The sequence below is a fragment of the Homarus americanus genome, unplaced genomic scaffold (assembly GCF_018991925.1).
Source record: "Homarus americanus isolate GMGI-L3 unplaced genomic scaffold, GMGI_Hamer_2.0 scaffold22006, whole genome shotgun sequence".
Taxonomy (NCBI): Eukaryota; Metazoa; Arthropoda; class Malacostraca; order Decapoda; family Nephropidae; genus Homarus; species Homarus americanus.
This window is the reverse complement of record NW_024740736.1, coordinates 14,099-24,306: the sequence shown is the minus strand read 5'-3', so window position 1 is coordinate 24,306 and position 10,208 is coordinate 14,099. Positions and strand designations below refer to the sequence as shown.

The window sequence follows — 10,208 nt, the reverse complement described above, 5'->3', positions numbered from 1 at the left end:
CAGTACAAGTTAACCTCAATATTGTGTATTGGTTGTGATATAAAATAGCTTAATTAATTCAGATGTAGAGTATCTAAAAACAAATATAATAAATTTGCAGGTGGTTGGTGTACAAGATAGATGGACCAGACACAACAAGGTGACCACTACTGTCCAGCATCCCACACCTTGAGGACTACCACCTTACTAAGAAAGAACAGAATTGGTGTTCTGTACACTACTGTAAGAATAGTGGACTGTGAAAGTTAAGTATTACGGAAATATTTTTGTTATAGTTTAGCAAAACTTGAGAAAATACTTAAAGTACTGTACTAATGCATTCAAGACTGTAGGAGTGGACCTTGATTAAAGCCACACAAAGTATTAAAAACAAGATACATTATGTACAGTAGCATTATTAACTACAGTGGTAGTCACAGTTTTGTTGTGGTTGCAAAAAATTTCCATTTTATAATACTGTATATTTTTCGTCCACAGGTGAAGTATCAGCAAGGTGGACAACGAGATACACGGACATCAATCAAACGGATTGTGAGAGGTTTGAATATCTCGCACGGATCCATTTCTCTTAGTGGTTTGTAAAATTAAGTGTAATATGTAATTGTTGTTCAGTGTGGGAAGGCCTCTGGTGGCTTGTTGAGGGATGGCGTTTGTACCGGGGGGGAGGCGTTTGTACCGGGGGAGGCGTTTGTACCGGGGGAGGCGTTTGCACCGGGGGAGGCGTTTGCACCGGGGGAGGCGTTTGTAGTGGTAGAGGCATTTGTAGTGGTAGAGGCACTTGCACTGGTAGAGGCACTTGCACTGGGAGGTGTTTGTAATGGTTTGTACTCCTACATTGTCTGTGTTTAACAAAATAAATAAATATTGAATGAACTTTACGTTTCATATTCCGAAGTTGAATGATAATGATCTAAATAAACCACAAGTACAGTAGAACTGTAAACTATACCTGAAACATGAACTAAAGTGATCAACTTGGATACACCCACATGATGGCTTCTGGGTAACTTAGAACATGATATATACATTAATTACATAATTATCACCAACTGACATCAAAGTGCCATTCATTGTACGTACAACTGTTACAAACTAATGCCCATGTGATGCCCTATTGGGTACATGTAATCAAAACTACTAGATACCCACAGATGGCACAAATAATGCATTTAAGTCACAGACGCCTCAGACAAAGGATTTTGACAACCTTACCGAGAGAACGGACGTCTCGTGTTCATTTTGAAATTAATCGGCCATGACCGTAAAGAACATTTTTGATTGCATACATACTATTAATTTGAAAGTATTGTATATATACAGTAAATGAAAGTAAAGTACAGTAAGAATTTTACTTACTAAATGTTGACAATCTGGACACTGCACACCAATTGCTGAATGGAAGTGTTTTACCTGAAAATATAGAAGAAAAAAATCTTGTAAAATTGTAATAAACAACTTATGAACCCCCCCCCCCTCCCACAACCCCACCCCCTAAAGACTTGGTAACTTGGATAAATTTAGAAATATATCTACTGTGCCTGGCCAAAATTATTCACAAAGTACAAGACTTCCATTATTATCTAAAGCTAAATTTTGTGTAGGACCAAAACATGACAAGATACTTTATAAAACCTTAAGGTCTAGTGAAATAAACTCACCTTATGTGGAGTCTGCAATATAAAGGTTGAATTGAGAAATCCACAACCGCTGGTAATGTGACGGCCTCACCATCACTGATGTATCTGCCGAGAAATAATAATGGTAGTGGTACTGTAATGTGATTTCAGGGGACACGGGAGAAAGATATCTAGTGATGTTGCCAATCATTACAAGTTTTATGATTTTCTTCTGTGCTAATATTTGGTAATGTAGGTTTAAGAACATAAGACTGCAGGAATGGCCAGTAAATTGATATATACTGTACCTAGACAGTGCAGGTATAAAACCAGGCTATATGACCAAGGATATTTTGTATTTCTGTATCAGCTTCTGGACTGTTATTGTATATTGCAATAAATGTGTAGTGTATACATATGAAAATAAAAAATATACTGTACATTCAATTCTTTATTTTGTATTACCTATCTACAAAGATGTAAAAACATAGTACATATGTAATTTTTTTCTATGTTGCTGACAGAACACATTACCTTTTTCAGAACAATTTATAATGTAAGTTTGTTAGGTGGCGATGGTAGATACAACACTGCAGTAGCCCTCCTCCTTTATCCGGGCTTGGGACCGGCATGTTCGACTGAACAAGGCGGAGTTACTACTGTGTATTCTACGTCTAACTACGGTGCTGTTAGTGCTATCAACTATAACTTGAAAAACTTTACCTTTATTACCTGCAAGAAGCACCTTGTAGTAGGTCCAGTCAGCCACACAAACAAACCTGGAATACAAAAAACTTTAAAACATAACATTCATAAATACTTGCATATAGACATTATATATTGTCATAAGTACTTTACCTGTTTGGAGGAGTTCTCGACCAGCCACACGTTCACTTCAGTCAGACGTTCACCTCGGAGGCGCACAATCTGAAAGAAATGAGAAAACCTTAGTCCCATCCCACCATTAAAGGTGGGAGGTTGGGTGTTAAAGGGGAGTGAGATGGGAGTGAGGGTGTGTGTATGGGAGGACCTCCCCCACACACACCCTCACTCCCATCCATACACTCACCCTCTCTCACACCTTTCCTTATACCCAACACTCCCTCCCAAACACCCCCACCCACCCACCAACCCTCCCTCCCTCCCACCCCCCCTCCCTCCCACCCAACCCTCCTCCTACACCACCTCCCCTCCAACCCAACTCACATACCTACCCATCCCAACTCCCTTCCCATCCACCCAACCTTTTGGGTGTGTGGATGGGAGGTAGTGTTTGTGGATGGGAGGATGTGGATGGGAGGAAGAGGATGTGCATGGGAGGAAGAGGGTGTGGATGGGAGGAAGAGGGAGTGGTTAGGAGGAAGAGTGTGTGGTTGGGAAGAAGGGTGTGGTGTGCCATGCCCTCCTCCATGCAAACACAGCATCGAAAAATATTCTGAAGAAAATTGGTTTGTATTGGTGTAATATTGTGTTGTGAGGACTCATTTGTGTTTTAGTATGAATGATAAGTGTGCAGGGATTATGGTGGTGTGAGAGAGAGAGAGCCTTATAATAGTTGTGAGAGACTTGCTGTGTGTTGGCAGGAGCAACAGGTAGGCACGGCTTATAGCACTATTTTACCCTCACTTATATATCATATTATTGTATGCCAATAATTATTATTCAATATATTTACCAATGGTTTTACTGTATCAATTTGACTAACAAATTATAAATATAATATAATATCTTGAAGGTTCTAAGGTTGTTGTGGCCCCAGAATATACTACATATTATTTTATTGATAACTTTAAACTATTGTAACACAGTAGAGATAGGAACACGTAAAGGAAGATAAAACTTGATTAAATTAACCAACAGCTCAACGTTTAACAGTTATGATACAGTTTAGGTATAGACTAAAAAATGTTTATCTAACCTAACCCAATTATATGTCCATAAGAGAAGTGGGACATCTTGGAGTATCACAAGGGAGATAATGATTAAGCATTAATGACTGTAATAATGCCCACAGCCATCCTGTCCACAATCCCATTAAAATCATAGACAATCTCTGCAGCTAACGGTCAAATACCCTTTGGATATTTGGCCAGCCAGCACAGTCAAATAACACCTTCATAACTTGTACTGAGCCATTATTGGGTAGTGGTGGTGGAGTCCCTTAGTACCAGAGTACTGTGTTTATATTTGATTCATATTATCCACAGTTGTTCTGTGGATGATGTAGTATTAATGGTAAAATTTCACTTGTTACCACCAAGCATTTGGAAGTTGAAATTATGCTTGATGGATGTAAAATGTTATATAGATTTGATTCTATTGTTTGAAATTTTTTGGTACAAATTTATAAATTAAAAAGTTTTGATTTTAGGGGAAAATTTGACATTTCCTACGAACATATAGGACAAGAGTGTACAGTGTATGTAATTAATTTGCATTAGTATATAAGTATACTGTATTGATTGCACCAGTATAGAATATATAACCTAATCTAAACCATACTAGCCTAACAGATGGACTATGCCAAGATCTGATTGGTTAACAAACCAGCTACTAAAATGTAAAATATCTCACTTATACAGAACTTAATTTGTGACAGAAATGCCATAGAAGAAAAGTGTTTTAGAATGATCAAAACTACTGATTGCAACCATAAAATTATCAAAAAATTTTGGGTGGCAACAAATGACATAATATCATATTAACTAATAAAAATTAAACAACTTTTTATTTTAATTATAAATACCAGTATTTTTTTATATCTTCTCTATGAACATAAATCACCTGTAATGGGCAGGACATGAAAGATGACGGAGAGTACGGGGTAAAACACGGTGAAGAACTGATCATGTGACACTAAAATGATGTCTCCACGCTCTTTGACACAGAGAAATTAACTATTTACTGTAAACAATCTACCAAAAAATATGACGTGGCAGCCTGTGTTGTTGTCCGCTCTTAAACCAATAAACACTGACTCCGGTAATACTGTACTTAACTTGTCAATAAATGACAGACCCTCACATTGGTGGTTTTATTACCATATACCGGTATATAAAATTGATTGTGTTTTTTTTCTTTTAGGCTTTACTATCCAGATTCATGAGTCTATTATCTCCACAAATCCCTAATTTATTTTTTCGTTTGGTTAAGTAGGATCTTAAACCTATTCTATGCACATTATAAATTATGAGAATTATATTGTTGGAATCAAATCCCATAATAATGAGTTTAAATACATTTCCAATTTCTTTTGAGTAATATTGGTTAATGAGTGAAACTTATGTTCTTATATTTCATTTTCCCTCCCTAGTTATGACTTCTTGTTGGCGTTGCTGTTTATCAAATCGTAAATTATCTGCAAGACCCATTGTCAGATTTATAGCCGAGTGGGCGGGGCCTGTTCAACGACCAAGAGGGCCAAGATTATTTATTAACGACTCTGCCATATATGACATTATTAGGTGTAACTTCTATAATGAAACCATTTGGAAATAAAACCAATTATACAACAGAATACAAACTTTATTTATGACAATTAATGAGTCAGCTCACAACATTTTATGTATACTGTATATGAATTCATAAATTATTAAACTACACACACATATATGTAATGATAGTTTAAGTATATAACATTTACAGGAAAGAATTATATAAACTGAAGTACAGCAATGAACAACTGAATGTAAATTAATTTTTCTCAAATAACCAACAAGACAAAAATGAAAACTGATGATGTTTATGAAAAAATGACAACAGAGAAATAATGAGAAAATATTCCTTCCATTAATAACGTCCATATACACAGTACTGTACTCATTATGTGATAGTGATAATTAACTCAGTACAATTTAATTTTCCTGCTTTTTCCTCCAAGTTCAATTTCTGTGTAAGGTCTGCCCAAAATACAGTCAAGACCAGCTTACTTTTTCTACGGTGAGTCATTGAATGCCTATATTGTGTAAGCACGTGACAGTTGAGAAGGAGTGTTCACATATTGCAGTGCTTGTACCAAATGTGAGGGCAGCCGCATAAAGCTTGTGTATGTGAGTTAATCCATTTCAGAAAGGATATGATATCTTGAAATTTTCACCAATGTTTTTGAGAACTGGGCAATAAAATTCTTCAATAAGTCACTTAGCAACATGACATTCACTTACCAGAAGAGACGACTCAGTGTCGACACCTATGAGTTTAGCCAATGGGACAAGATTTTCCGGAAGTAATAAACAAGTCTTGGATTCTGGCCAACGACTAGAAATGACTAAGTAATCTCATATTATGTTCACCAAACTCAGCATTGAGTTCACCAAGGCAGTTATCTAAAATATTGTAGTACAGTTGATGATGTAAATCAGCTTCACTATCAAAACCATGAACATTAGAATGTCTTACAGTTGTTTCAGTCACTGTTAAGTATTGGAGCAGTTTGTGTTTATACCAACAGACCCAAAGGCAGTCCTGGTGGATCAAGTTTCCAATCTAGATCATTGGAACAACTCATTGGTAGGGGTACCCGCTCTATGGCAGTTCCCAGGAATATAAAAACATTTTCACTCTCCAAATTTTTTTACAGCATATTGAGATAGAATATATTCAAAACTTATGAAATGACTTTGTTGATAAAAGTCTTGTTTCCATATAAATTAAGACCGTCAGTTATTTACAAATGTGATCATGAGTACACAGCCATGCATCAGCCAACACAGTCCCACCAATACTGGAGTCTCGAGTACAGCAGACAGTGTTTTAGAGAAGAAACAACAGCATATACTTATAGAAAACCTCTACAAGTAGATGGTGCCTGTACTGTATTGATAGAGATAACACCAGAGAGAGAAAAAAGGAAGGTTTACATCTGTATTCCTTTACTTTGCTGGAGACAAACTGGGTCATGATAAAAAAGGAAGTGGCTACTTAACCAGGAGTTCCTGGCTGGTCACACTGGAGGTTATGTGAGAGGGTTATGCCTCCCAGTCATTGCTGACTTCTTAGAAGTGCCACACAGTCCTCAGCCTCCCTCACCTTCGGTGACTGGAGACAGGCTAAACAACTTAGCAACGTTTAATGTCATCGATGACGGCCCCGTTAAGGTGTGGGGAGCTATTTCCCACGCCAAAGTATAACATATGAACAAGAATGATATTAAAGAACTCATAGAAGAAGAAATAGACGCGCAGAGAGAAATTAAGAGACCCGGCGGAAAATCCACCTCGGCTCTAGTTGGATTTTTCCACAAACTTCCAGAGACGGTCACACTGGGATGGGACATCGTCTGAGTGAGATCTTACGTGCCATGACAGACCAGATGCTTCAAGTGTCAGCGGTACAGTCACCCACCCAAAAAATGCAAGGCCCCAGAAGATGTGTGCTACAGATGTGTGTCTTCTGGACACCAGGCGGTCGAATGTCCGGGTGGTCGGAGGTCGTAAGTCGGGGAGGAGCTGTAATCTATATGATGAAGAAAAAGACCCCACCACTAACACCAATGGTAGGAGACTTATCTCACTTTTCAGTGCAAATGAAGATGTTAGGTTATGATCAACCTAATGGAAATGTAACTGAGAAAGGAATTAGAATTAACAAGTGGGCATCCATTCTACAAACAGAATTAGTTGCCATACTTTCAGCCATTAAATTTATTTAAATCACCATCACCGACAGTCTCGTCATCACTGACTCTCTATCCTGCTTGCTCTTAACTTAAGTTGTCACGCATTTGTCTGTGAAGCCAGACACAAATGTGGACCTTGTTGATGGAGGTGTCAAGATCAAACTGTTGTTGATCCCTTCTCACACAGGCCTCAAAGAACATGACAGAGTTGATGCCCTCGCCAAACTCGCGTCTAACAAAGACACTGTTAAACACAATTTGGGCCTGTCAAAAAGAACCCTTAAAACTGTTACTAGGCAAGAACAGATTGATGAATTTGATGCAAGCAGACAAGTGCAAACAGGCATTAGTCAATACAGTGTTTACCATGATGAGAAGTATCAAGTGAAACATGTATATGGAGCAGGGAACTAGATCACTAGATTACAAGATAATGGAACTGCTAAAGTAAGATAAGGATATAAGTACCTCTGGCAGTATATCCCTCAAGCAGATGTGAAAAAAAACTAAATGCAAAGTGTGTGATCAAACAAATGACCACAAACTGGAATACCACGTCCTTGACTGTGTGAAGACAGAACCTTTTACGGACAGGTCCAAATACACTGTGTGTGAAATGAACAACACTTTATCTCTAAATGGCAAGATAGCCGATATATTAAGACTGCATCCACTTTTTTGAACTCAGTTGCTATATCATTTCCCATCTATAGAACCAAACACACAATATGCTTGAATACTTCTCATGCAAATGCGAATAACAAAGTGTGTGGCCAGGCATATTGCCTCACACTGTTGTACTCAGGCAGTTGTGAATAAGTTACCCTCGATGTACAAAAATAAAACAAACAATGTATTTGAAATACTCTGTAACATTCAATGTCATAATGTCCTGACCACTGGGGTTAGTTATCCAGACCCCTTGTGACCTCAACTCTGTAATTCTTTTGTGCTACTGCTCACAGGATAAGTATGGGGTGCACAATAATCTGGTCACTGTAAGTGGCAAAATTAATTAAATTTTAACCATCCGCTACATTTGGTTAACAGTAGTGCATACTATTGGAAAGCAAGCAGTGGTCACGTCACCCGGCCACTGTGTCAGCAATTATAGCTAACCACAAAAAGTTGGTGGATGTACTTGATACATGTGAGGAAAATGAGTGTGATGCAGCAGTGTGGCAACTGGATTATTGAAACAGATAAAATGCAGAAAAATTCATGTTTACTGCATACCGTGTGAAGGAATTTCTGCCGACACTTGGACCTGCAGATCAGCTTTTACAATCACATGACTGACTTCATGACAAGAATTCACCTTATTGAATCTCTTGTCAGTAGTGTTAAAGACATCTGGAACAACACTGGCAATGAGAATATCTCATCAAAACTTGATCATCACGACCTTACAGAATACCATCAGGAAAAGCAAAAGCATAACACAAACTGCCCCAATACTTAACAGACTAAAACAACTGTAAGACATTCTAATGTTCATGGTTTTGATAGTGAAGCTGATTTACATCATCAACTGTACTACAATATTTTAGATAACTGCCTTGGTGAACTCAATGCTGAGTTTGGTGAGCATAATATTAGACTACTTACAGTCATTTCTAGTCGTTGGCCAGAATCCAAGACTTGTTTATTACTTCCGGAAAATCTTGTCCCATTGGCTAAACTCATAGGTGTCGACACTGAGTCGTCTCTTCTGGTAAGTGAATGTCATGTTGCTAAATGACTTATTGAAGAATTTTATTGCCCAGTTCTCAAAAACATTGGTGAAAATTTCAAGATATCATATCCTTTCTGAAATGGATTAACTCACATACACAAGCTTTATGCGGCTGCCCTCACATTTGGTACAAGCACTGCAATATGTGAACACTCCTTCTCAACTGTCACGTGCTTACACAATATAGGCATTCAATGACTCACCGTAGAAAAAGTAAGCTGGTCTTGACTGTATTTTGGGCAGACCTTACACAGAAATTGAACTTGGAGGAAAAAGCAGGAAAATTAAATTATATTGAGTTAATTATCACTATCACATAATGAGTACAGTACTGTGTATATAGAAGTTATTAATGGAAGGAATATTTTCTCATTATTTCTCTGTTGTCAATTTTTTCATAAACATTATCAGTTTTCATTATTGTCTTGTTGGTTATTTGAGAAAAATTAATTTACATTCAGTTGTTCATTGCTGTACTTCAGTTTATATAATTCTTTCCTGTAAATGTTATATACTTAAACTATCATTACATATATGTGTGTGTAGTTTAATAATTTATGAATTTATATACAGTATACATAAAATGTTGTGAGCTGACTCATTAGTTGTCATAAATAAAGTTAGTGTTCTGTTGTATAATTGGTTTTATATGCAAATGGTTTCATTATAGAAATTACAACTAATAATGTCATACGGTATATGGCAGAGTCGTTAATAAATAATCTTGGCCCTCTTGGTCGTTGAAGAGGCCCCGCCCACTCGGCTATAAATCTGACAATGGGTCTTGCAGATAATTTACGATTTGATAAACAGCAACGCCAACACGAAGTCATAACTACGGAGGGAAAATAAAATATAAGAACATAAGTTTCACTCATTAACCAATACTACTCAAAAGAACTTGGGAATACATTTAAACTCATATTATGGGATTTGATTCCAACAATATAATTCTCACAATTTATAATGTGCATAGAATAGGTTTAAGATCCTACTTAAACAAACGAAAAAATAAATAAGGGATTTGTGGAGATAATAGACTCATGAATCTGGATAGTAAAGCCTAAAAGAAAAAGTCAATCAATTCTATATTTATGGTAATAAAACCCCCAATGTGAGGCTCTGTCATTTATTGACAAGTTAAGTACAGTATTACCGGAGTCAGTGTTTATAGGTTTAAGAGCGGACAACAACACGGGCTGCCACGTCATATTTTGGGGCAGATTGTTTACAGTAAATA

At 37.1% G+C, this 10,208-nt stretch overlaps 2 long non-coding RNA genes across 3 annotated transcripts; both read right to left on the bottom strand.

The window, feature by feature from the left end:
- Positions 1-1,058: 1,058 nt before the first annotated feature.
- On the bottom strand, positions 1,059-2,569 carry LOC121875516. Of its 2 annotated transcripts, none has more exons than XR_006090624.1 (3): positions 2,340-2,569; positions 1,659-1,742; positions 1,059-1,410 (listed from the first exon to the last, which is right to left on the bottom strand). It is a non-coding gene; the product is annotated as an uncharacterized LOC121875516 (long non-coding RNA). The 2 variants fall into 2 exon arrangements; XR_006090625.1 differs by having other exon boundaries at positions 2,349-2,569.
- Positions 2,570-7,914: 5,345 nt separating this feature from the next.
- On the bottom strand, positions 7,915-9,655 carry LOC121875515. The gene is made up of 2 exons (XR_006090623.1): positions 9,091-9,655; positions 7,915-8,944 (listed from the first exon to the last, which is right to left on the bottom strand). It is a non-coding gene; the product is annotated as an uncharacterized LOC121875515 (long non-coding RNA).
- Between the last annotated feature and the right edge of the window lie 553 nt (positions 9,656-10,208).